The 24853-nt window shown below is 44.8% G+C and overlaps 1 protein-coding gene across 2 annotated transcripts in view; it reads right to left on the reverse strand.

Annotated features, from left to right (window-relative positions):
- The window catches only part of GABRB1 (gamma-aminobutyric acid type A receptor subunit beta1), a 262391-nt gene that overhangs the window by 126614 nt on the left and 110924 nt on the right, over positions 1-24853 (reverse strand). The window lies entirely within an intron of this gene.

The following is a 24853-nucleotide window of genomic DNA, read 5'->3' on the forward strand; positions in this document are numbered from 1 at the left end:
ATCTACTGCCTCCCTTTGCACTCCCTGGAGACCTCCAGCACAGGACCTCTCTATACCCCCTCAACATTTCAGGTGGCATCAGAGGCCACATCCCTATCCTTACCACTACACACTGGGGGGAGTGAAGGACAACTCAGCTTCACATACACTGATGTGTGAAAGCCACAGTTGAAGTGTGTGTAGCTAAAATAGACATGAATGTCCCTTCCCCGTCTTTAAGCACAGTTCCATATATTTATTAAGGTTTTAATGTATTTGCTTTTAACTTGCCTAGAATTTTTAAGTGTTCTCATTACTCAATAAAATGATATTGTTTGGAAAATAATTCATCTTTATTAGTTCCCAACATATGTTGCAGAATGCCTGGCAGTAGTGAAAGTACACGGTCATACAACTCATGGATCAGTGACAAACACAATGCAATAATCATAAATGTACACTGTGCACCACAACATTAATAGGTGACTGGTCAGTGTTATATTCATAGATATACACTGAGTACTACATAATTCTCAACAGGCCCCCCAAATTGCAGGCCCAAGTAGAGCATAGTACATCATGATGCATTATTCTGTCTCACTGTTAAAGTGCTCTTTCAGATATTCCCAGAACTATATAGCTCCACATTGAGATCTTCTGATAGCCCTTGTATCTGGCTGTTCAAACTCAGCAGACAGCTGCTCCACTTCCATCCTCCCATCCCAGTGGCAACTTTTCCCCCTTGCTTCACAGATGGTATGCTGGACACAAGAGGCAGCTATAACCATTGGGATATATTTCTCACTGAGATCCAATCTGGTAACCAGCAACCTTTCAATCTACCAAAAGCACATTTGACTTTTTGCAGCTGCTGAGCCGATAGTTGAATCTTTTCTTGCTGCTGTTGAGATGGCTGGTGTATGGCTTCACAAGCCAGGGGAGTAAGAGGTTGGCTGGGTCCCCCAGGATCACTGTTGGCATTTCAATATCACCACTGAGAATCTGCCAGTCAGGAAAGAAAGTCTCTGCTTGTAGCTTTCTGAGCAACCCTGTGTTTTAAAGATGCGAGTGTCATGCACCTTCCTTGACCAGCCAAGATTGATGTCAGTGAAGCATAGGCACCAGCTTTCTCTGGGCCCGGGGGGTGCTCAAACCCATGCTCTGCCCTAGGCCCTGCCCCTATCTACCCCCTTCCCCCAAGTCCCCACTCCCATCCTGCCTCTTTCCACCCCCGCTCCACCCCAGGCCCCACCCCTTCCCCAAGTCCCCGCCCTGCCCCACCTCTTCCCGCTCAGTTCCTCCCCCTTCCCTGAGCATGCCCCATCCCCACTCCTCCCCCTTCCTCCCAGAGCCTCCTGCACACCATGAAACAGCTGATTGTGGCAGGCAGTAGGCACTGGGAGGGAGGGGGAGGAGACGGGCTGAGCTGCCAGCAGACAGGAGGCGCTGGGGGTGGGGTCTTGGGGGAAGATGGCTGCCAGTGGGTGCTAAGCACCCGCTAATTTTTTTCCATTGTGTGTTACAGCCCTGGCGCCTATGCAGTGAAGTGTCCCCAGTGATGCACCAATGCTTGCATAATCATAGAAAAAAAGTCCTTTCTGTTGATGTACTCTGTGGCAAGGTGATCTGATGCCAAGATAGGGATGTGCATGCTATCTATCACTGCACCACAGTTCAGGAATGCCACTGCTTCAAGTCCATCCATTATGTCCTGGACATTGCCAAGAGCCACAATTCTGCATAGCAGAAAACAATTAATGGCCCTGCATGCTTGCATGACAATGAGCGCTTGCAGTGGATTTTCCAATTCCAAAATGATTTCCCACTATCTGGCAGCAATTCAGCATTGCAAGTTTCCACAATGTGATCGCCACTCCTACTCCGCTGTCACTGCAGCTCTCATTCTGGTGTCCCTGCACTGGAGGGTTGGGGTGAGTTTGGCACATGGATCCAGGAATGTGGCCTTGTGCATCTGAAAATTCTGCAGCTACTGCTCATCATCTCAAGACAGCTTTACAGTGTGATCCCGCCTGTCAGTGCTCATTTCTAGGGCCCAAAAATAGCACTCTACCATTTACCTCAGCAATCTGCCCTTCAGGAAATTGTCATGTTCCCTGCTGCTCTTCCTGTGCCTCTGCAAATACCGGAGGATTGTATGTCCTGTGCTTGCAATGCTCATGACAATAGTGCAGAGCTGTGCAGGCTCCACATTTGTCAGAGATGGTGGACAGTGACAAGTCCATGCGGGTGTGTAGGATTTTTGAAATAGGCATGAAAATTATGGGATGGATATGTCATTAGGGGGTGGAGAAAATGGTATGATAGGAATTTGACCATACAGTCTCAGTCACCCCTGCGGTACTCATTTCTGCCCCACCATGCATTGCCAAAACTTCTCAAAAGTCAGTGTGCTGGATGGTGGTGAATTACACACTGGGATACCTACCCATGATGCACTGCATGGTGCTCTGAAACACAAGTGATGAGTATGCACAGCACTGATACAAGGAGCCAAGTATGCACTTACATAAGCAATATGCGAAGTGTGGTGGCTTTATGCTGACATAACTTGTGTTGGCAAAAATGTGTAGTGTAGACATGCCTTAGAAATGGGTATGAACCATGAACCATAATAGAGAATGGAGGCCTGAACTACAACTCCCATAAGGTAATGTGCTGATAGGGAAGTGCAGTTTAAAGTTTTTTGTTGAACTAATTTGAAACAAAACAGTTCAAATAATGAAATATTCTGATCTGGATCAAATTGACTCAACATGAAATATTTCATTTTGATTTTCCTGACAGAAAATTGAAAAATGTCCATAGAATAAAATTTATCCCACAAAAAAATTAGATGTTATGAAAACTGCATTTTTCATAATGGAAAACCATTCTGACAGAAAATTCCTGACCATCTCTACAAATGAGAAAAGGTCTTCTTTCACAGAAATCTTAGAATACTATTTTTTAAATTTTATTTGATCTGTGTAGTAATTCTGATGGTTAGTAAAGTGTTCTGCATTTAACAGAAACCTGGCTCCATTTTCTAAGCAACATTGACAGCCATTATTCAAAATTACCACTCAGAAGAAAAAATTGCTGATTATGATTCATTTCTCTGGAGAATAAATAAACATTGTTGGCACTTACAACTTCACAATTAAATTAAGCGCACAGCATGGAATCATGTCTTTAAAAAAAAGGTAAAAATCTGGCAGGAGTCACAGAGGCGGTAAAGATGCTCTTTATTGCTCTAAACACAGTCAGAAATAAAAATAAGAATCATTATAAATGTATAAGGATGTGGCGAATGAAAGGCCTAATCATTTCTGTATTGGGACCCAATATTGCTCCCTTAGCAGTCAATGGAATTGAGTGCAGTGGGAACAGGATGTCACCCATTATCTCGAATTGTTATTAACAAAATAAAAATTCAGGCCTGTTAACAGAATACTATGTACTTGGCTGCATTTTGCATAATGTTTTAGCACATAAATATATCTAGACTGCTTATAGTTTTATATTTTCATAGTTTATAATAGCAGTAACACTCCCTGGGTTGAGCATTTCTTGGAATTTGGTGGGTTATGGTCTGACTTAATCTTTTCCGGCTAGTCTCCAAGGGTGTGGAGAGACTTCCATTGGGCTTTGGATCAGGCTCTAATTGCCAGGAATTACTTTCCTTGCTCTTTGTTATTGCTTAACTGTTTGAGCTGTCCTACAAAGTGGATTAAAGTCTGAATATTCTATTTGTTTGTTTGCATTGGGAGATCTAGGAGTACCATTTCTGCTAAAATGAAACTTTTGCCCATGTGGAATTTTTTGATTGGGAAGTGGCTTCAGTAAATTAATAGGAAAATAAGATCCTAACACATTGGCTTGTGAATATTAATATCCTGTTGTGGTTTTAATAATATTCTCCTTGAAGCCTTCTTTAAACAATGCATTTTCATTTACAAGCACACTTGAAATTACTATAGCCAGAGCCATCCCTGGGGTAGGGCGAATTGGGGTGACTACTCCGGGCCCCATGTTTTGACATCATGGTGTCTGATGCAATACTTTGCACACACCCATCAGAGTGTGCATGTGTGTTGCTCAGGGGGCGGATCCTGGGGGACCGGTGGCAATCTGGGGGGGGATCCTGGCGGTGGTTCTTGGGTTCGCCCGACAGTGCTGGAGGTAGCAGTGATTGTCCCTGCGTGGGCCTCGTGGACGGTTGCCCCGGAGATGGGAGTCTGCGGCGGTGGTGGGATCAGAGGCAGGAGGCGGCGCCAGGTAAGTGCAGGGCCGGGGGCGGGGAGTGCAGCCAGGCGGGGGCGTCCCACGGGCCGAGACCTCCCAGTCCCATCTCGCAGGGATTCCTGGCCTAGCCTGCTGGCAGCTGGGTCACGGGAAGGCCCTGGCTTCGGGAGCCTGTGAGAGAGCCATTCGCGGCTGGTTATTTCTGTGTGAGGCAGGGAGCTGGTCCAGCCCGCTGGGCCTTGGCCCATGAGCTCCCCGCGGGGGTGTAGAGCGGCTCGGACACTGGCTCCCAGCTAAAGGGACCATGCACAGCTCAGTTCTGGGGCAGGGTTGCCCCATGGGGAGTTTTTTTTAATTATATGAACTTTATTATAATTATACATAAGAACTACAATATAATATAACTACATTATAATTATACTGCTGGGCGCTATCAATATTTAACCTGCAGCTGAACTTGAAGTTCACTGCAACCAGATTTCACCTGTATAAAAAATGTTAAGGGGGGGCCTGTTCAGGCTGATTTGTCCCAGGCCCTGCACCCCCCAGGGAATGCCGACTATAGCATTCCCAGCTTCACTTAACTTTCATACTATATAGTCACTGTATGGGCAGATATGAGTAAATAATGTGGGAGTGGGGGGTGTTATGCAAATGAGATGATGTAATGTCCATATAAAGGAACAGAACTCCAAGCCCAGCCCCCTGCCCTTTCATGGAGCTGCGTCACCATCCTTCCTCGACTACAGCAGCAGCCCTGCCGGAGGACGGGTCTAAGGATGGTACAGAGGCCAGAGAAGCTGCTGGCATTCTGCTCCTTTCCCTGCTGCCCCTCCCAGCGGGGAAAGGAGCAGAACCCTCAGCCCTGCCCCCCAGTCCTCTCCTCTGGCAGGGCTGCTGCTGTGTCTTTCCGGTACGCTTTACCAACTATAAATAGCTTCCTGGTATGGTGTATCGGAGCATAACGGCTTACTTGCACTGCTGACTAGTGTATGCAGAAGCTTGAGAGGCATGGAAGTGAGATGAGTGCTTGTGTAGTTAAAAAATGCTGGTCTTTAAAACTCTGGACATAAATGGAGAAAATGAATATGGTACCTAGTGTGTGGGTATTGTATGGTGCTTAAGGGAAGCCATATTGCAGTGTGTGCCTGGGGAAACAAATACATTGAAGTATAAAAATGTGTATGACATGAGTACATCCGGTTGGTCGTGAGTTCTGTGTATATAAATGAAATACTCTTACACAGGCAAAATATTAAACAATACCCTTCATATTTTGGATCTGCATGGGACACCTGGGACTCAACAAAGACCAAAGCAGAGATTGAAGTAAATTGATCCAGACCTAGATATATTTGTTAGAACAAATGTAAGCATAAATCAGAGAGACACATTTCCTGTTAAATGTTGTGATTTGAGACGTCTCGGAGGGTGTCTTCACTGTACTATTAGCCTGGGTGATCCAAACTTGGGTCTCAGCACCTAGGTTAGTCTAACCTGGATGTGAGCAGCCACCCTGCAGAGTCATACCCGAGTTACTGTCCTCACTGGTGCTGTTCATCTCTCTGTGTTAAGACTTTTGGGGGCACAGCCCATAGAATCATAGGACGGGAAAGGACCTCGAGTGGTCATTTAGTCCAGTGCCCTGCACTCATGGTGGGACTAAATATTATCTAGACCATTGCTGACAGGTATTTGTCTAACCTGCTCTCAAAATTCTCCAATGATGGACATACCACAACCTCCTTAGGAAATTTATTCCAGTGCTTAACCACCCTGACAGTTAGGTTTCCTAATGTCCAACCTAAACCTCCCTTGCTGCAATTTAAGCCCATTGCTTCTCATCCTATCCTCAGAGGTTAAGCAGAACAATTCTTCTCCCTCCTCCTTGTAACAACTTTTTATGTACTTGAAAACTGTTATCAGGTCTTCTCTTTTCCAAACTAAATAAAACTCAATTTTTTCAATCTTCCCCCATAGGTCATGTTTTCTAGACCTTTAATCATTTTTGTTGCTCTTCTCTGGACTTTCTCTAATTTGTCCTCATCTTTCCTGAAATGTGGTGCCCAGAACTGGACACACTACTCCAGATGAGGCCTAATCAGTACAGAGTAGAGCGGAAGAATTCTCGTGTCTTACATATAACACTCCTGCTAATATATCCCAGAATGATGTTAGCTTTTTTTGCAACAGTGTTACATTGTTGACTCATATTTAGCTTGTGTTCCACTCTGACCCCCAGATCCCTTTCCGCAGTACTCCTTCCTAGGCAGTCATTTCCCATTTTGTATGTGTGCAACTGATTGTTCCTTCCTAAATGGAATACTTTGCATTTGTCCTTATTGAATTTCATCCTATTTAGTTCAGACCATTTCTCCAGTTTGTCCAGATCACTTTGAATTTTAATCCTATCCTCCAAAGCACTTGCAACCCCACCCACTTGGTATCATCCGCAGACTTTATAAGTGTACTCTCTATGCCATTATCTAAATTGTTGATGAAGATATTGAACAGAACCTGACCCAGAACTGATCCCTGTGGGACCCCTCTCGTTATGCCCTGCCAGCACGACTGGGGACCACTGATAACTACTCTCTGGGAACAATTTTCCAACCAGTTTTGCACCCACCTTATAGTTGCTCCATCTAGGTGGGATTTCTGTAATTTGTTTATGAGAAGGTCATGTGAGACAGTATCAAAAGCTTTACTAAAGTCAAGATATACCACGTCCCCCCTATCCACAAGGCTTGTCACCCTGTCAAAGAAAGCTATCAGGTTGGTTTGACACAATTTGTTCTTGACAAATCCATGCTGACTGTTCCTTATCACCTTATTATCTTCTAGATGTTTGCAAATTGATTGCTTAATTATTTGCTCCATTATCTTTCCGGGTACAGAAGTTAAGCTGACTGGTCTGTAATTCTCCAGGTTGTCCTTATTTCCCTTTTTATAGATTGGCACTATATTTGCCCTTTTCCAGTCATCTGGAATCTCTCCGGTCTTCCATGACTTTTCAAAGATAATTGCTAATGACTCAGATATCTCCTCAGTCAGCTCCCTGAGTATTCTAGGATGTATTTCATCAGGCCCTGGTGACTTGAAGACATTTAACTTGTTCTTTTAGCCTCTGATCCTACCTCATTTTCACTGACATTCACTATGTTAGACGTCCAATCGCCACCAACCTTCTTGGTGAAAACCGAAACAAAGAGGTCATTAAGCACCTCTGCCATTTCCACTATTTTCTGTTATTATTCACGCCTCCTCCCCCTCCCATTGAGTAACGGGCCTACCCTGTCCTTGTTCTTCCTCTTGCTTCTAATTTATTTGTAGAATGTTTTTTTTTTTGTTACCCTTTATGTCTCTAGCTAGTTTGATCTTGTTTTGTGCCTCGGCCTTTCTATTTTTCTCCCTACATACTTGTGTTTTTTGTTTATATTTATCCTTTGTAATTTGACCTAGTTTCCACTTTTTGTAGGACACTTTTTTGATTTTAGATCATTGAGGATCTCCTGGTTAAGCCAGGGTGCTCTCTTGCCATACTTCCTATCTTTCCTACGCAGTGGGCTAGTTTGCTCTTATGCCCTTAATAATTTCTCTTTGAAAAACTGCCAACTGCCTTCAATTGTTTTTCCCCTTAGACTTGCTTCCCATGGGGTCTTACCTACCAACTCCTGGAGTAAAGTCTGCCTTCTTGAAATCCTTTGTCTTTATTTTGCTGTTCTCCCTCCTACCATTCCTTAGAATCATGAACTCTACCATTTCATGATCACTTTCACCTAAGCTGCCTTCCATTTTGTGATTCTTTGTGCTGCAGTAAGATGAGCTACTCTGATTCTTTCCCAGTGAATTATGGCAGAACTTGTCTGTCATTCTGGGCACTTGGCGGGGGTGGTGGTGGTTGTGGGAAGGCACTGGAGGACTATGTGCACTCAAATCATTTAGCCTGCATCCTCACTGTATAGTGGCCAGGTTGAACCTGGGTGAAAGCAGAACCTGGGTTCTAACCAACACCCCCAGCCAGGTGAGCCAGCCTGGGTTGAAAGCACCATTTAACTCAAGGGAGATGTTTTTGTATGTGTGGGAGGAGGGTTAGGGGTGGTGCCCAAGTAAAAGCCTGGACTAACACTACAGAGAAGATAGCAGTTATAAATCAGTATTATCTATTTTTTGCCAGTTAAGTTTTTTACATAGATTAGGGGTTGTTTTTATTTTATGAGGGTGCTGATTTAAATAGATTAAACAGGGAAAAAATCAGCTTATATTTCACTTCTGACTTTTAGTTCGGTTCTTAACTTTACCCACTGTTTTCTTCTGGGTTTGAAACAGGCTCGTGGAGGTCAAAGTGATTTGCCTAGAGACATGCAATGAGTTAATGGCTTTTCCTGGAATAAAAACAGCAGTCCACTTGGCTGCCACTTCTTTACTCTAGACTACACAAACACCTTATTTAATTGTTGCCATATGTTTAACCATTGTTTCAATTTGTTGGTTTTGGTCTGATCCTTCTTGAACTTTCTGATGATTTTTTGTTGTTGCTGATGTATTATATATGAATCAGACTGTGTAAGATGCTGCTGGTGATGATGAATGTGGTCATGTTGCTATAGAGATTTCTTGTTTATATGTTATTGGCATCCTGGGTGTCTCTCATAATGCTAAGCTGTAAATCATCAGAATGGAGGCTTCTTTTCTATGTAGACATAGGAAGAGTCATAACATCTTGTTCTGTACTAATCTAAAAGTGGGAGAGAAAGAGGCATTATCAAATTCATCTTTACATAATGCCTTTCATACTTTAGATCCAAAAGCACTTTGCGTTAGTGGGACAGATACTGCTAGTGCAGCTATGTTCGTAACTTCTAAGACATCAACCATTATTTATTGAGAGGGTGTTATACCGTCCAGGATTCCAAGGCTATCCCTCTAGATTTTTTTAGGAATATCTATATATCTTTAATTTCCATCTCTTCAGCCACAAGTGGCCAGAAGGAAACCAAGTTTAATATCTCAGCTGAGGGATGGCATCTCCAGCAGACCCACATTCCTTATGGAGGCAAAACTCCCATTGACTTTATCTAGTTTAGACTGACTAGTTTAGACAGTTTTGTTTGTATGAGGAATGCAGGATCTGGCTGTTTGTAATAAAACTGGGTATGCATGCATCCGTGATGGACTTAAAGACTACAACCCTACAGTATTGTTAAAAAAACCCACAAAAACAAAAATAAACCACTGGTCCAAAACATTAGAGCTTGCAGTAGAGTTGCTGCAGAGCCCAATCCTGCAGTCTGTGCTCAGGGCTGGATTAACTCTCCTGTGGTCCCACGGCTATTAGATTTCGTGGGGCCCCTGTATACAAGTCTTTTTCCTAATTTAAAACAAAATGATCACAATTATGGCATCGAGGCTATTAACGCTATACTAAACTTGGCTTTTAATTAACATAAAGCAGTTTTGTGGTTACATTTCAGTCTTAAAACATGTAGAATATAGCTAAGGTAATTCAAAATAGCCTACTCCTTACCTTAGAACAGCTGTTATATTTGTTTCTTTCTAGGAGGGAGTTTGGGTGCAGGAGGGGGTTCCAGGCTGGGATACAGTGTTGGGGTGCAGGGTGCGGGGTCTGGGAGGGAGTTTGGTGTAGGAGGGGATTCTGACCTGAGGCTGGGGGGGTCCAGGAGGGGGTGTGGGGTCTGGGAGGGAGTTTGGGTGCAGGAGGGGATTCTGACATGGGGTGCAAGGTGCAGTCTCCAGCCAGGAGGTGCTTACCACAGATGGCTCCTGGACAAAGGCGCAGTAGGGGTCAGGCAGGCTGCCTGCCTGTCTGCCATAGCCTCTCACCGCTCTGAGAAGTGGCCAGCTGCTGGCACATCTCTGCATGCCCTTGGGGGAAGGGGGACAGTGCGTCTCCATGCACTGCCTGCACCGGCAAGCACCATCCCCGCAGCTCCCATTGGCCGGAAACTGGCCAATGGGAGCTGCGGGGACGGTGCTGGGCGGAGCCTCCTGCCCCCCACCAGGGGCTGCAGAGATGTGCCAGCGGCTGGCCGCTTCTGGGAGTGGTGTGGGGCCGTGGCATTCAGGCAGCCTGCCTGAACCCTGCTACGCTGGGACCCACAGCTGCAGCCCCTAAAGACCCTGCGTTAATCCAGCCCTGTCTGTACTCAGGCAAAGGTCCTCCTGATACAAATGGGAATTTTGCCTGAATAAGGATTTCAGTATTTGACTCACAGGGTTTTGAGAGTTATTTATTTATTTATTTGTATTATTGTAGCACCTGACGTCTCCAATCAAGGATCAGAGCCTCATTCTGCTAGGTGCTGTTCAGATAAGTAGCAAGTAGCTGGTCCCTGCTCCAGAAAGCTCACAATCTAGGTTTCCAACAAAATACAACAGGTACATAAAACAGAAAAATGGGAGTAGACGGGCAGGGTAATCGTAAAATGAGAATGTTTCACATAGTGGCAATTAGCCATCTGCTACTGTTATGGAATACTAGAATATAAACATGAAGTCAGCATCTCAGATATCTTTAATGTACTCTTGATGGTATCTAGGTGTCAAATGTGAAAGTAAGCTCTAAAGAAGTTTAATTGGTGTAGTTTATGGAACATGGACATAATGTACTCTTATTGGCTTTTCTTGTTTAAAGGGTGGGCTGTTGGGTATTGCATTAGTTGCGGTATCCTCACCACCTAGTGTGGCCCAACAATTTACAAGCTCTAGAGTGCTATCAAATGTGATTTTTAGAGCGATTTCAATGGTTTATCAAGCTCTTGGTGTAGAGTGTGGAGCTGCAGTGGCACTCGACTTGTTGCTGAACAGTATATCCCCTTATTAAAATAATCCTCCAGCGACATCTCTAACCCAGCATTTTTTAAAGAATCGTGTCTGAATGATTCAGCCTTGGGGTTGCCATGGCAATTTATTTTAATTGCTTAAGAGGTAGTGGCCTCATGATGTCACCACTGAACTACGACAATTCCAGAAGGATTTTGAAGTCACTTTGTATTAAAATCTTCTGGAAGTTAAATGTGGCTGTTTTCATTTTTCACAGTTTCAGGGGGGCTTGAGCTGTTTTCTTTTTCAGTCTCATTTTGGAAAGACTCTATAAATAGTCATTTTGTATCCGGTCTGTTTCTATCAAAAGACAATTCCACAAAGAGCTTCCCCTTGCGACTTCCCACAAGCAGTGTGATTTAAATATTAATCTTCTTACATAATGATTTAACATGATACATAATGAGTTTACATGCCTGATGCAGATTTTCTATTGAAAATTTGCTTTAGGCATCCACAAGTGAACCAGTTTTCCTTGAGGATGCATGATTCATGTATAACATGTATCACTGGCTTTGGCAAAATGCAAGCTATTTTTAGAACATTGAAAATAAGATGTTTTATTTTTAACTTTGAAATAGCATAACTTAATTGGGTAACTAACTGGAATTGGTCTATTTAATATGATTAATCTGATTAAAACACTGAAAATCCAGTGTTGTTGCAAGTATCACAGAATTCCACATTTCAAAGCATTTTTCAAGGTGTCTGGGCATTTTAAGAAGGGTAAAAACAACCAAGAACAACAACAAAGAAATCACTAGTTAGTTTGAAAACCATGTGACTTATGCTCCAGCTGGAGCCTCAGGCCTCAGCTGGAGTATTGTGTCCAGTTCCGGGCACCGCATTTTAAAAAAGATGTGGAGAAATTGGAAAGGGTCCAGAGAAGAGCAACAAGAATGATTAAAGGTCTTGAGAACATGACCTATGAAGGAAGGCTGAAAGAATTGGGTTTGTTTAGTTTGGAAAAGAGAAGACTGAGAGGGGACATGATAGCAGTTTTCAGGTATTTAAAAGGGTATCATAAGGAGGAGGGAGAAAACTTGTTCACCTTAGGCTAGGTCTACACTACCCCCCTAATTCGAACTAAGGTACGGAACTTCAGCTACGTGAATAACGTAGCTGAAGTTCGAAGTACCTTAGTTCGAACTTACCTTGGTCCACACTCGGCAGGCAGGCTCCCCCGTCGACTCCGCGGTACTCCTCTCGCCGAGCTGGAGTACCGCAGTCGACGGCGAGCACTTCCGGGTTCGACTTATCGCGTCCAGACTAGACGCGATAAGTCGAACCCAGAAGTTCGATTGCCAGCCGCCGAACTAGCGGGTAAGTGTAGCCAAGGCCTTAGCCTCTAAGGATAGAACAAGAAGCAATGGGTTTAAACTGCAGCAAGGGAGGTCTAGGTTGGACATTAGGAAAAAGTTTCTAACTGTCAGGGTGGTTAAACACTGGAATAAATTGCCTAGGGAGGTTGTGGAATCTCCATCTCTGGAGATATTTAAGAGTAGGTTAGATAAATGTCTATCAGGGATGGTCTAGACAGCATTTGGTCCTGCCATGCGGGCAGGGGACTGGACTTGATGACCTCTCGAGGTCCCTTCCAGTCCTAGAATCTATGAATATATGCTCTCAATTCAAACCATGGCATGAAAAGATATTATGTCTCTTTTGTGTAGTTCCGGTGTACACGGTGTTTTGTCATGGAACAGGGGTTCATATGCTCAGGTATTTTAATGGTAGGATAAATGTATAAAATAAACAGTAGCCAGACTAACAGTTGAGCTAGTGTCTCCAGGTCACTAGCTGAAAGCAGGTGACTTCTGTAGGTGGATGAACTTTGGTCTACTCCAGCACCTTTCCCGTGAATACACATTAGCTCATTTGCATACAGTGGGTCAAATTGTGACTTTCAGCTACAGGACGGTGAAAGAGGGTACTCTGGAAAGGGCTGATCTTTGGGAGACTCAGTCCCTTCCAAATCTTCCAGGAAGGTGGGGGGAGTATGTCTACTGAGCTATCCATTAGGATCATGTAGTATGCTCCCCAATAATTGTCTTGCCTCTTCCCTGTGTTATTACATTAATAACTGAATCAGGTTTGGGGATAACTTATCTATTTGACTAACTGTTAATATAATATAATATAATATAATATAATATAATATAATATAATATAATATAATATAATATAATATAATAAACATGGGTTGGCAACCTTTCAGAAGTGGTGTGCCGAGTCTTCATTTATTCACTCTAATTTAAGGTTTCATGTGCCAGTAATACATTTTAATGTTTTTTAGAAGGTCTCTTTCTACAAGTCTATAATATATAACTAAACTATTGTTGTATGTAAAATAAATAAGATTTTTAAAATGTTTAAGAAGCTTCATTTAAAATTAAATTAAAATGCAGAGCTCCCCGGACCGGTGGCCACGACCCGGGCAGTGTGAGTGCCACTGAAAATCAGCTCATGTGCTGTCTTTGGCACGTGTGCAATACGTTGCCTGTAATACCCCTATAATATAATATAATTCATAATTGTGACACTGAGCCAGTGAGGGTTAAGCAACCAGAAGGCTAAAGTCACCCTTTAAGAACATATTAGAGTAGTCTTGAAATGGTAAACAGGGCCATTTCTTGTATATAGTTACCAAAACCCTGTTAGACGGCCCAGAATGATTGAAATGCAAATTTGTATTGTCGGAGAATTAGAAGTAAATACTAATTGTATTTGTCTGAGTTTACCTATATCTGGTAGAAGCTTCTCAATGTGATCTCATAACTGGTAGATGATAAACTTCTCTTCCTGTCTGTTACTATGTTCTATTGATTCAGAGATCAAAAGGGAATATTAACATTTAGATTAAACTTGGGTGTAATAATATCATTGTCTATATTTCTTGTTGAAGTTTGTAGTAAACTATGAATTGCTTGAATGGATAATTACCTTATGCTGATGAATGCAACTAATTACTTGTGTATACCTAGGAGATAAGAAAGAGGATTGCTTCAAAGTAACAACGTATATTACCTATTCTTCATCCAAGGATATCAGCTGTGTTCATCTGCTGTCATAGCCTACTAGAGATCTATAAAAGAACTCTAGGGTCTGATCCTGTCCTCTCTGATCTGCTTAAACTTTATCAGGGGAAGTTCAAGCTGCAAGACTGAGTTCTCCAGGTACCCTGGACTGCCTTGGCAAATTTTATGGAAGGATTTGAACAAACTGTATATATGGACTGCCTATTGGATATAACCTGTGGAATTGATTCTGAAAGAACTTTCCTAAAAATCAGCAGCCCACCATCTCTACTATGAAACTGATCTAAGAACTTTACTCATATCTGTCTGTATAATGATCTTTAACCATAATAACGCTTTCCTTTCTCTTTTTAAATAAATCCTAGTTTAGTCTATAAGAATTGGCTGTAAGCGTGTATTTGGGTAAGATCTGAAATATTCAGTGACCTGGTGGGTAATGTCTGGTCTCTTGGGACTGGAATTTTAAGTAATCCTCACCATATTTGACTTAGCTGTCTGATTGGGAGTCTGGAGATGGATTGCTTAAGGGAAACTGTATTTTTGGGCTTCTTGGTAACCAGTAGGGCATGGGTAAATCTAATTATAGAAAGGACCACCAGTTTTGGGGAACATCTGCCCCATTCTTTGCAATTTGCCCTGATTGAGCATTCTTGGTGTGGCCTCTCTCCATCACCATGGTCACTATACTATACTATACTATACTATACTATACTATACTATACTATACTATACTATACTATACTATACTATACTATACTATAAATGCAGTGTTGGTGCTGCTGTGATATAGGCTGGCTATATTTACCATCTCAGGCCACGACTATACTACAAACAACTGCTGGCATAGTTATGTCAGTCAGGGGTGTGAAGAGGTGTGGTTCCTGACTGACGTAGCTGTGCTGGCAGATTGCCCCAATGTACACCCTGCTATACCTGCAAAACTGCACGTTTACCTATATAGCTTATTTCGCTTGGAGGTGGGCTTCGGTGAAGGGTTGGGGAGGCTGGAATAAGTTATACCAGCAAAAGTGTAATTTTACCGGTATGAAACTGCATCCACACTAGGTGTGCTTGGCTGGTGTAGTATACCACTATAGCTAAGAGTGCTCCTTGTGTAAACTTGGCCTCAGTTTCTGTGGTTGGTTTGAGCATGAGAGTCAAGCCGGGCTGTCTGGCACTGCCCAGTGTCCTGAAGGATGTGAGGCGACTTTAATCCTCCTGTTCATCTGTAACCCTTCTAACAAACTCCTCCTCCCTGTTGGGGGTAGTTTGTGCCTCAAGAAGTGCCAAGGGGGAGCAGTCACTACAGCTGGAGAATGTAAACTCTGCAAGTGTGGCATGCCTTTGTGAGGTGGGATGGGGTATTAAAGGGAGGGAAGATTGCTTGCAATCTCTTTCTCCCTTGCACAGCCATGAAATGGCCAGTTACAATTAGGCCCATTCTCATAGTGCAGTGCCATCTCTGCTCTAGATACATTTGAACAGCTCTTTCTGTTCAAAAATTGCCTTTTGTAATTGGTCTAAAATCTGCATGCTTTTTTGTATTGTCTTGACATTTTCTGTGCCCAATGGGGGTCCTGGGTAATGTTAGTGGTCCAAAATTTGGGGCATTTGAGCAAAGGGTTTCTGAGATACTGCCTCGTTGTTTTAGCCCTCTCAAAGAGCATCACTTTTACAAAATCAACTGGTTCTCATCACATTTTTTTTGCACACAACTGGAGCTCTAACTATAGCTCTGATTGTCCCCCAATTGATCTCAGTCACTCAACATTTATCTAGCTTGTGTACAGCACCCGCTGCCCCTTTGGGAAACATTATTAAAAAGGTTATTGAGCTTAGAGTTTAGTTCTCAAGAATGGCACTTGCTAAAACTCACAAGCCAATAGAGATTGAGCATGTGGACTAAGGCTAAGGCAAGAGGGTTTCCAGGTAGCCTATGTTCACAATAACCAGGTGGCTCAAGGGGACATGCTGTGGTCATTGAATCTAAACTGCACCAATGTACTGTGAATGCAAACACTACCCTTGGTAGAAATGTGAGAATGATCAATCGGCATGTTACTAGTATCTGCCTCTGTTATGGGGATTTTATGCTTTTGTGAAATGTGCCCTGGTGATTTAGAAAGGGTTCAACTATTTTTTCCTCCTCCCCTGAAAAATAATAAAGTACACATGCTTTACCCATTATTAATCAGTTAGCATTGATTAACTACAGGAGAAATGAAAGCCAGTTAGGATAATGTAATCCTGAACAATGGAATTGACTGTACTTAAATGTCAAGGGGTTCCAGGTACACAGGCCTCTAACATGAGGTGCTCTTACCACTGTTATATGCTTATAACTTTTTGTGTGTGCAGAGGTAGAGAAAATAAGGGGTGGGGTAGGAGCAGTGAGGAGAAATTTGGGGCAGTATGGGAGCAGTACTAGGGTGTTGGAGCTTGGAGAGTGCAAGGAGGGAAGGGGGATTGGGGAGAAGGAGTAGGGAGGGAATAAGAGGAGGTGTTTGGGCCTGCAGGAAAGGAAGGGGAGATTGGTGGGATGTGGATGGATGGTTGGGAAGGGGAGATGGCCCAGGCTAGAGGAAGGGAGTGGGGATTAGGTGGGTGGGTGACAGTAAAAGGAATTGGGGATTAGGTGGGTGGGTAACAGTAGGAGGGAATGGGGATTAGGGGTGGGCCCTCTCCTGTCTTTTGCTGGATCTGGGAGGGCCCTGGCCCTCTGAGGGGGTGTGAATCCCTTCCCCTTCTGCACCATGTGGTAGGTAGGATCTGAGGTGCACTGCATCTCTGGGGATCCTCAGCCTCTTTCTCTGCCCCCCTGTGTGCTGGGATCTGTGAGGCTGTTATCTGGGGCCCCTCTCTCTGATTCCCCATGTGTGCATGGAATGGGGGAAGTCCTGCACCTCTGGGAAGGGTCTTCCTATCCCCTGTGTGTGTGTGTGTAGAACAGGATTTGGATATCCTGCCTCTCTGGGGGAATCTGAAACTCTCTCCTGCCCCCTCACCTCCACATGTGCCAGGTCCAGGGGAGATACTGCCCCCTTGGGTCTGAGCCCTGTTCTCATGTGAGTTGGCATCTGGGGATGCTCTGCTCCTTTGGTGTCAGAAACTGATGGGGATGGTCAGTCCTAGTGGTCAGTGCTGTGGCAGTAAGGACCAGTCAGGGGAGCCAAGGGTCAGAGCCAGATTAGGAGTCTAGAGTGGGGTTGGAGCAAGGCTAGAGCAGGACAAGGAACAGGGTAGGAACAAGACCAGGACTGGAGCAGTCTAAGGCTTGGGGAGTCTGTTGCCACTGTTAGGCAGGAGAGAATTCCAACCCCTGGAGTTATATTGAGCAGACAGAGCTGCTGTTCCTCCTGTGGGGCTTATATACCTGCCTGGAGAGTCATCAGACCAGTTCCTGGCTTGTGGATTGGCTGAGCCTTGCACAGGAGTGACCCATCCCCTTACATTTGGGCGGGGAGCTGAGAACAGGCATGCTTGGAGTTTTCACCAAGCACACACTGCTGAGACCAGGATGAGAAGAGCTGCGAGAGTGGATCTCACCATGGTCCATCTTCCTCTGTCCCCTATCCCTGGCACTGGCCTGTACAGAGCTTCAGGGAGAGTGTAGAGAACAGGGCAATTAAGGAGTGATCCACTCCTGTCTTCCATTCCTAGTTTTTGGTTGTCAGTGGTTTAGGGTTGCCCCGAGCATAAAATAATGAATGGTGTGGAGAAAGTGAATAGGGAAGTGTTATTTACCCTTTCTCACAATACAAAACCCAGGGGACATCTGATGACATTAATAAGCAGCAGGTTTAATACAAACAAGAAGCACTTTTTCACACCATGCACAATAAACATGGAACTCATTGCCATGGATGGTGTGAAAACCAAAAGTATAACTGGGTTCAAACACAGAACTAAATAAGTTCACAGAGGAAAGGTCCATCAATCGATATTAATCAAGGATGCAACAGGGTTGCATCCTTGGCCATTTTGATTAATATATTAATAGGGTGTACTGGAAAGACACCGTACCACCTCCAGCCCCTCCACAGAGCTGCCTCTCAGGAGAATAGGGGTGGGGGGCCTGGGACTCGGGAGCGGTGTGGCAGCCGGAGGAGCTGCTGGTCTTCTGCTCCTTTCCCCGCACACAGCTGCCCCTCGCAGCGGGGGAAGGAGCAGAACCCCCAGCCCTGTCCTCCGACAGGGCTGCCGCTGTACGGAGCCGGAGGATAAGCAGCTCCGTGGAAGCGTAGTGAGCAGGACTGGGAGTTCTTCTGCTTCTTTCCTTGCTGGGAGGGGCAGCAACGCATGGGGAGAGGAGAAAAATGCTGGCAGCTCCTCTGGTTGCTGTACAGCTCCCAGCCTCCCCCGCCCCCAGGTAACGTGGGAAGGGGAGGAGAAAAGCATGGGGGCTCCGGGCTGGGGGTGTAATCACGTGGGTTGGGGGTCATGTTGGGAAGTCATCCCCCCCATTAGCTGGTGTGCCCCCCACCCCCATACCAGGAAGAAAATAATTTTACTTGCACCATTGGATCTCTCTTAACTCCTCACAGTCTGCTTTGAACTTAACTATCTTGAATAATTTTGTATCATCTGCAATTGTTCACCCTGTTTTCTACATTATTAAAGAATATGTTGAACAGCACAGGTCCCAGTATAGGTCCTTGGGGGACCCCACTGTTCACCTCACCACACTGTGAAAACTGACCATTTATTCCTGTCCTTTGTTTCCTATCTTTCAACCAGTTACTGATCCATGCCAGGACCTTCCTTCTTATGCCATGGCTACTTAGTTTCCTTAAGATCCTTTGGTGTGAGACCTTGTCAAAGGCTTTCTGAAAGTCCAAGTACACTGTATCGACTGGGCCACCCTTATTCACATGCTTGTTGAAACCTTGAAAGAATTCTACTAGATTGGCGAGGCATGAGGAGTTGAGAATGGGGATGCTTGGGGCATGGCATAGGCTCCTGGGCACTGACACTGGGAAGTGTGGGGGGGGATGAGAACATCCATTGAGTTTATATCTCTCAAAGCTATTGTTTCCGACTGTATTCATTGCTATGTTCTCATGCAGCACAGAACATCTGATTGAGATGAATGGGCCAATTCGCACCTCTCTGAGCTTCTTATGCTGCAGAGGGATGCATAGATCCCCTTCCCCATACAAAAACAAGGAGTCTGGTGGCACCTTAAAGACTAACAGATTTATTTGGGCATAAGCTTTCATGGGTAAAAACCTTAAGAAGTGAGGTTTTTACCCACGAAAGCTTATGCCCAAATACATCTGTTAGTCTTTAAGGTGCCACCAGACTCCTTGTTGATTTTGTAGATACAGACTAACACGGCTACCCCCTGATACTTCCCTATACACTAAGCCCAGATCTGAGACAGGGACTTTGCATCTCCATTTTCCTGCCTCCAGGTAGTACAGGGCCTCCTCACAGCCCCCAGTTCCCCATGGTCCTCCCAAGCTTAACAGGGGCATGGAGTGGCAAGGAGGAGGGTGGAGCTTGTGTGTGTGTAGTGCTAAAAGCAGTGGGGATGTGTGTGAGGGGACTTAGAGGAATGGACGGTGGTGTGTCTTGGAGCAATGGGCATGATAGAGGGAATGTTGGAGCAGTGATAAGGGAGTCTGAACAGTTAGCGAGAATATGGGGGTCAGACTATTGAGGGGGAGTTTGGGAACATTGCAGGGAAGAGTGGGTAGAAAGGAGGGGTTGGAGCTATGCAGTGGAGGATGTTGGGGGCTTTAGTTCTGTCCCCCATCACCTCCAGATCCATCAATCAATTAATGATAGGTATTTATATGGTCCTGATCACTGAAGTATCTGAGTGCCTCACCCTGTGGGTTACACACTGCTGCCTGTCTCTTTGAAAGGATGGGAGCTGAAGGGGGAGAACTAAGCTCTGCTGGACAGGCAGAGGGACGGGAGATGATGCAGAGGCAGTAAAGAGACTAATATGCAGCTAGTGCATTCTATAGCCAGTGTAATCGTTGCCAAGTAGCTAAAGCAAGTGGAGGGGGAGATCTGGGCTTTGGTAAATGGGGAAACTGAGATGTTGTTTTTTTAAAAAAAACAAGGAAATTAAATGCACTAAAACAACATTAATGTAGAGTTAAGGTTGCACAGTGCTGCTGTGTGCCTTTCCAGAATGTGGAGTGTACTGAAACATAAACCTCTGACAACCAGGAAATGAAGAGATAAGGTACACGCCAATGCAATCTTAACTCAGCCCATCATGCCCATAACATACACACTAATTTTCTGCCCTTGCAAAAAATGCAAAACTATCAGGGAATAGGGCTCAGTAAGACTGTGGGACAGAGTCCAACACCTTCTCTTTTGCCTTAGCAAACTTATGTTTAGGTGAGCTCTACTGACCAGGAGTTACCTACGCCTGCCCTACAGTCAAACACTAGGCCTACTCCACAGAAACAACCTTATATTGGCTACATTTTACAAACCCTTCGCTCTTTCCCACAGGATCCCATCTAACACTATACTTTCACTTACCCTTCATTAAACCCACAGACCACTCTTGTATCCCACCTCACTGCTGACAGTCCCCATGGCAAGAAACCCATGTGCACTGCTAGTGACACAACTCACTTAAGCACTGAAGTGAGGCATGCTGCATCTCAAGGTACACACATGCCTCTTTCCTTCATTCACACAGGCACTCAGATCCTCTCAGGGAGCAGGCCCCTTAACCCCCCAATCTCCTCATACCACACCCTGGCTTTATCCAGCTGCTCCAGCTAATCCTGCCACTATTCCATACAGCTAGCTGTATTCTCCACCCATGTCAGTGCAAATCAGGAGTAACTCCATTGAAGTCTGGTATAAAACTGATGTAAGTGAGAGGAGAATCAGGCCCGAAGTCCTTATGTATATACATTGTTTGTGGGGAGGAGTACAACATACATGATAAGCAGCAGTGGCAGTTAATCTACAATTTCTTGCTCACCCGAGAGGAGATTGAGTCTGACACCAGCCCACAGAGAGTGACCTGCTATAGCCACCTCACACATGTGAGTCATTTCATTTGCATACTCAGATCAAACTACTATGTCATCCAAGTAGGCATATTAAAAAAGCAGAGAAGCATGTGTGATAGATGAAAAGGGTTGTGTTGGTGAAATGGAAGAAACAGCCACAAAAATCACCTATCTAGCACTTGCATAGTGTGTGTCACCCCTAGATCTCAAAGTGCTTTATAAAAATTAGTAGTGGTATTGTATCACATTTTCAAATGGTGAAACTGAGGCAGAGAGGGGTTAGCTGATGTGTTGAGCATCATAGATCGAGTCATGGCCACAGCTAGCTATAGAACCTAGCTCTCCAGACTCTCAGTCTGGTGCCCTATCTGCAGCATCATACTATCTTTAATAAATAATATTTTCCCAATATTATAATATCCAATACTCAGAGCAGCGAGCACACTCTGCAGCTAGTAGTTTGTCCAGGTTAATTTGCCCTCATTTCTTTTCACAATAGCATGGCAAAGAAGTAGGTAAGAGTAAAATTAGAGTTAGAATTTTAATTAACAAAAGGAAGGAAATTTAGACTTAAGGCTGATGTTTATGCCTTAACTCACTTAATAGTGCAAGACTACACTACAAAATGATGAGGCACTGCTGAGACCCATCTTACAACACTGTGCCATTTATAGAGGACAGATTGGCAGCCTTTCCAGTAGATATTTTTATTCGTTTTCTTGTTTTGGTTATCAACAAAGTCTGTCAGAGTTTTCAGTCGAAGTACATGTAGCAATGCCTGGGGTACTCTCAGGTTTCACCCTACCTCATTCCAGCCTAAAAGCACTGTGGCATGGAGGGAAAGTTACAGTTAAAACATCTCCCAGTGACCCATTACCTGATGATCAGTGACATGGAAGTCATGGATGTAGGGAGCCTTCCTATAGAGTATTGACATTATACAGGCTAAAGGCACTATAAAGATCTATCGCGTCAGTGGCTACCCAAGAATCCTGAATCCATGGATCGTTGTCCGGTCAATGTTTGCCCGAGGAGTCTTTACTCCTGGGATCAGTGCATGTGTTCTAACTCGGACTGCTAAAAATCTTTGATTTTTTTTGGATGAAAAATACTTGCTGCCCATGAACATTTGTTACTTGGAAAATGAAATCACATACAGGGATTTAAATTCAGTGTATTCACAGGCATAACAAACTTTTCAGACTGCTTCTGCATTTTGACTCTCTCAGGTAGGAGAATTCCAGTAAAAAATGATTGTTTCAATTTGTTCTTCTCAGGATGTCTCCTTTCTGAGTGTAAGACCCTCTCTTGCTCTACAGCAGAGGGAGTCAATTATTTTTTGTCAAGGTCCAAATTTCTTGGTCAAGCTATAATCAAGGTCCAGCCTCCAGAGAAACTTTTTTCACATCACAATAACAATAATGATGATAATAAATAAAAAGATTTTGTGGTACATTCAAAAGTGTCTGGCGGACAGGATTTGGCCCACAGTCTGCCTATTGACTACCCCTGCTCTACAGTGCCCTCACAGTTGGCCAGAAAAAGTAACAGGACAAACTATTTGAAAAGTAGTTCTTTGCCACTTCCTTCAGGAAGTTTTAACACTCTCCCAGAAAACTAACTATGGATTGTGGTGGTGTTGGGTCAGCGTATTTAGAACCCCCCAAAGGCCTAGGAGTAGGGTGACCAGGTATCTGGTTTTTGACTGGAACACCCAGTCGAAAAGGGAACCTGGTAGCTCCGGTCAGCACTGCCGTCTGGTTCGTTAAAAGTCCGGTTGGCGATGCAAGTCTAAGGCAGGCTAGTCCCTACCTGTCTTGGGGGTGGGGTACTGCGCTGCACCCCGGAATTGGCCAGAAGATCCGGCTCCTAAGCGGGGTGGTGTGTGTGTGTGTGACGGGGCTCCACATACTGCCCCTGCCCTAAGTACTGGCTCCGCACTCCCATTGCCCGGGAAGCTGCCAATGGGAGATTGGGGGGGGGGGGGGGGCGGTGCCTGCGGGTGAAAGTAGCATGTGCTGCGGAGCCTCCCCCGCCCCCCAGGAGCCGGACTGCTGTCCACTTCCAGGATGCAGCACGGAGCCAGGACAGGCAGGCAGCCTGCCTTAGCCCTTCTGTGCCACTGACTGGGAGCTGCCCAAGGTAAGCCTGCGCCCCAACCCCCTGCCCCAGCTCTGAACCGCCCCAAACCCAGAGCCCCTCCTGCATACCAAACCCCTCATCCCCGGTGCCAGCCCGGAGTCCACACCCACTCCTACACTCCAACCCCCACCCTCAGTGGCTCACTCTCCCCCACCCCCACTCACTTTCACTGGACTGGGGCTGGGGTTGGAGTGCAGGAGGTGCAGGTGCCCACCCCAGAGCCCGCACCACCATTTAGAGCCCTCACCCCCTCCCGCATCCCAACTCCCTGCCCCAGCCCAGTGAAAGTGAGTGGGGGTAGGGGAGAGTGAGCCACTGAGGGTGGGGGAATGTAGTGAGTGAGGGCAGGGCCTCGGAGAAGGGGCAGAGGGCAGGGCCTCGGAGAACGGGCGGGGCTAGGGTGTTCGGTTTTGTGTGATTAGAAAACTGGCAATCCTACCTAGGAGCAGAAGCCTTGAGACAGGGTGAAGGCCTTAGGTTTGACCTCTTTGAAAATGACAATGATAAATAGGATGGTGGGGGAAATCAGAGAGTGGGGAGCAGTCCAGCAGGCAATGGAACAGCTAGAGCTATTCTCCTCCCACCGCTAATACAGCAAGTGGTCTGGGGAGTGCTATTGAGCTGCGGTCATTGGAAAGGGACCTCATCTGCTCAGAGCAGTTCTGGCTCTCAGCAAAACTGCTCCTGGGGCTGTAGGGGGAAGTGGTGGGAGGCACTTGTGGAGATTATGCTCCTTATTTCCTCCTTGTAGTGATGGGGGGTGAATCAAACACTCCAGTTTAAAAGTTGCAGGTTGTAACTCAGGGAATGTATTTTCAGTTCATAATCAAATATGAATAATTTCTTAATGCAGTAACCTTTGAGGGCCACAGTTTAGAATCTCAAGGGCTGCAAGTATCTCCTCAGCTCCAGGTTGGGCAGTACTGATATATACAAATAAACCTAGCATTAAAATATCAAAAGGATCAATAAAAATGCACTGTAAATTGGCTGTGTAGGTGCTAATCTACTTGCAAAAGCATTCGATTAGTCTATCTCAACATCGCCAAACTCTGTGTGTGTGTATGCATATCTGTGCATGCAAATATCTACATCTAATCTGCTACCTCTCTATAGCTATATATCAAGAGCATACTCAAGAATCAAAGTTTAGATGTTTACCAGTATGGTCCTCTATCCCCACACAATCTCCCATCATTCTTTTTATATATTATCTTTGGTGGGGAAAGGCTTGGTGGCTTGCCATCTGGTGCTTTGTGAGCCCACCAGGTAGAGGATTTGCCCCAAGGAAAATCTAAAGGTGATCAGTTGAGTGATCCTCCACAATGCAACACAAAGCAGCGCATGGCACTGCTCTAGTGCTGGCTGGAAAGCAACAGTTCCATTTTCATGAAAGACTGAAATTTTGAGATTTGTTTTAATTTTGAAGTGGAATGGAAACAAGACCTTTCAAAATTTTTATGGGGGGAAAATAAAAAGAGACCCACCCAATAGTTGTGGGATGTGGGAGAAATAGGTTTAAATCTCTGCTCTGCTGGATTCAGACAAAGCAAAATCACACCTCTGCTTTAGCCCTTTGTATCACATTTAGCATTTGTAAATGAAAAGTATTGT

Source organism: Chrysemys picta, chromosome 5 (assembly GCF_011386835.1).
Source record: "Chrysemys picta bellii isolate R12L10 chromosome 5, ASM1138683v2, whole genome shotgun sequence".
Lineage (NCBI taxonomy): Eukaryota > Metazoa > Chordata > Testudines > Emydidae > Chrysemys > Chrysemys picta.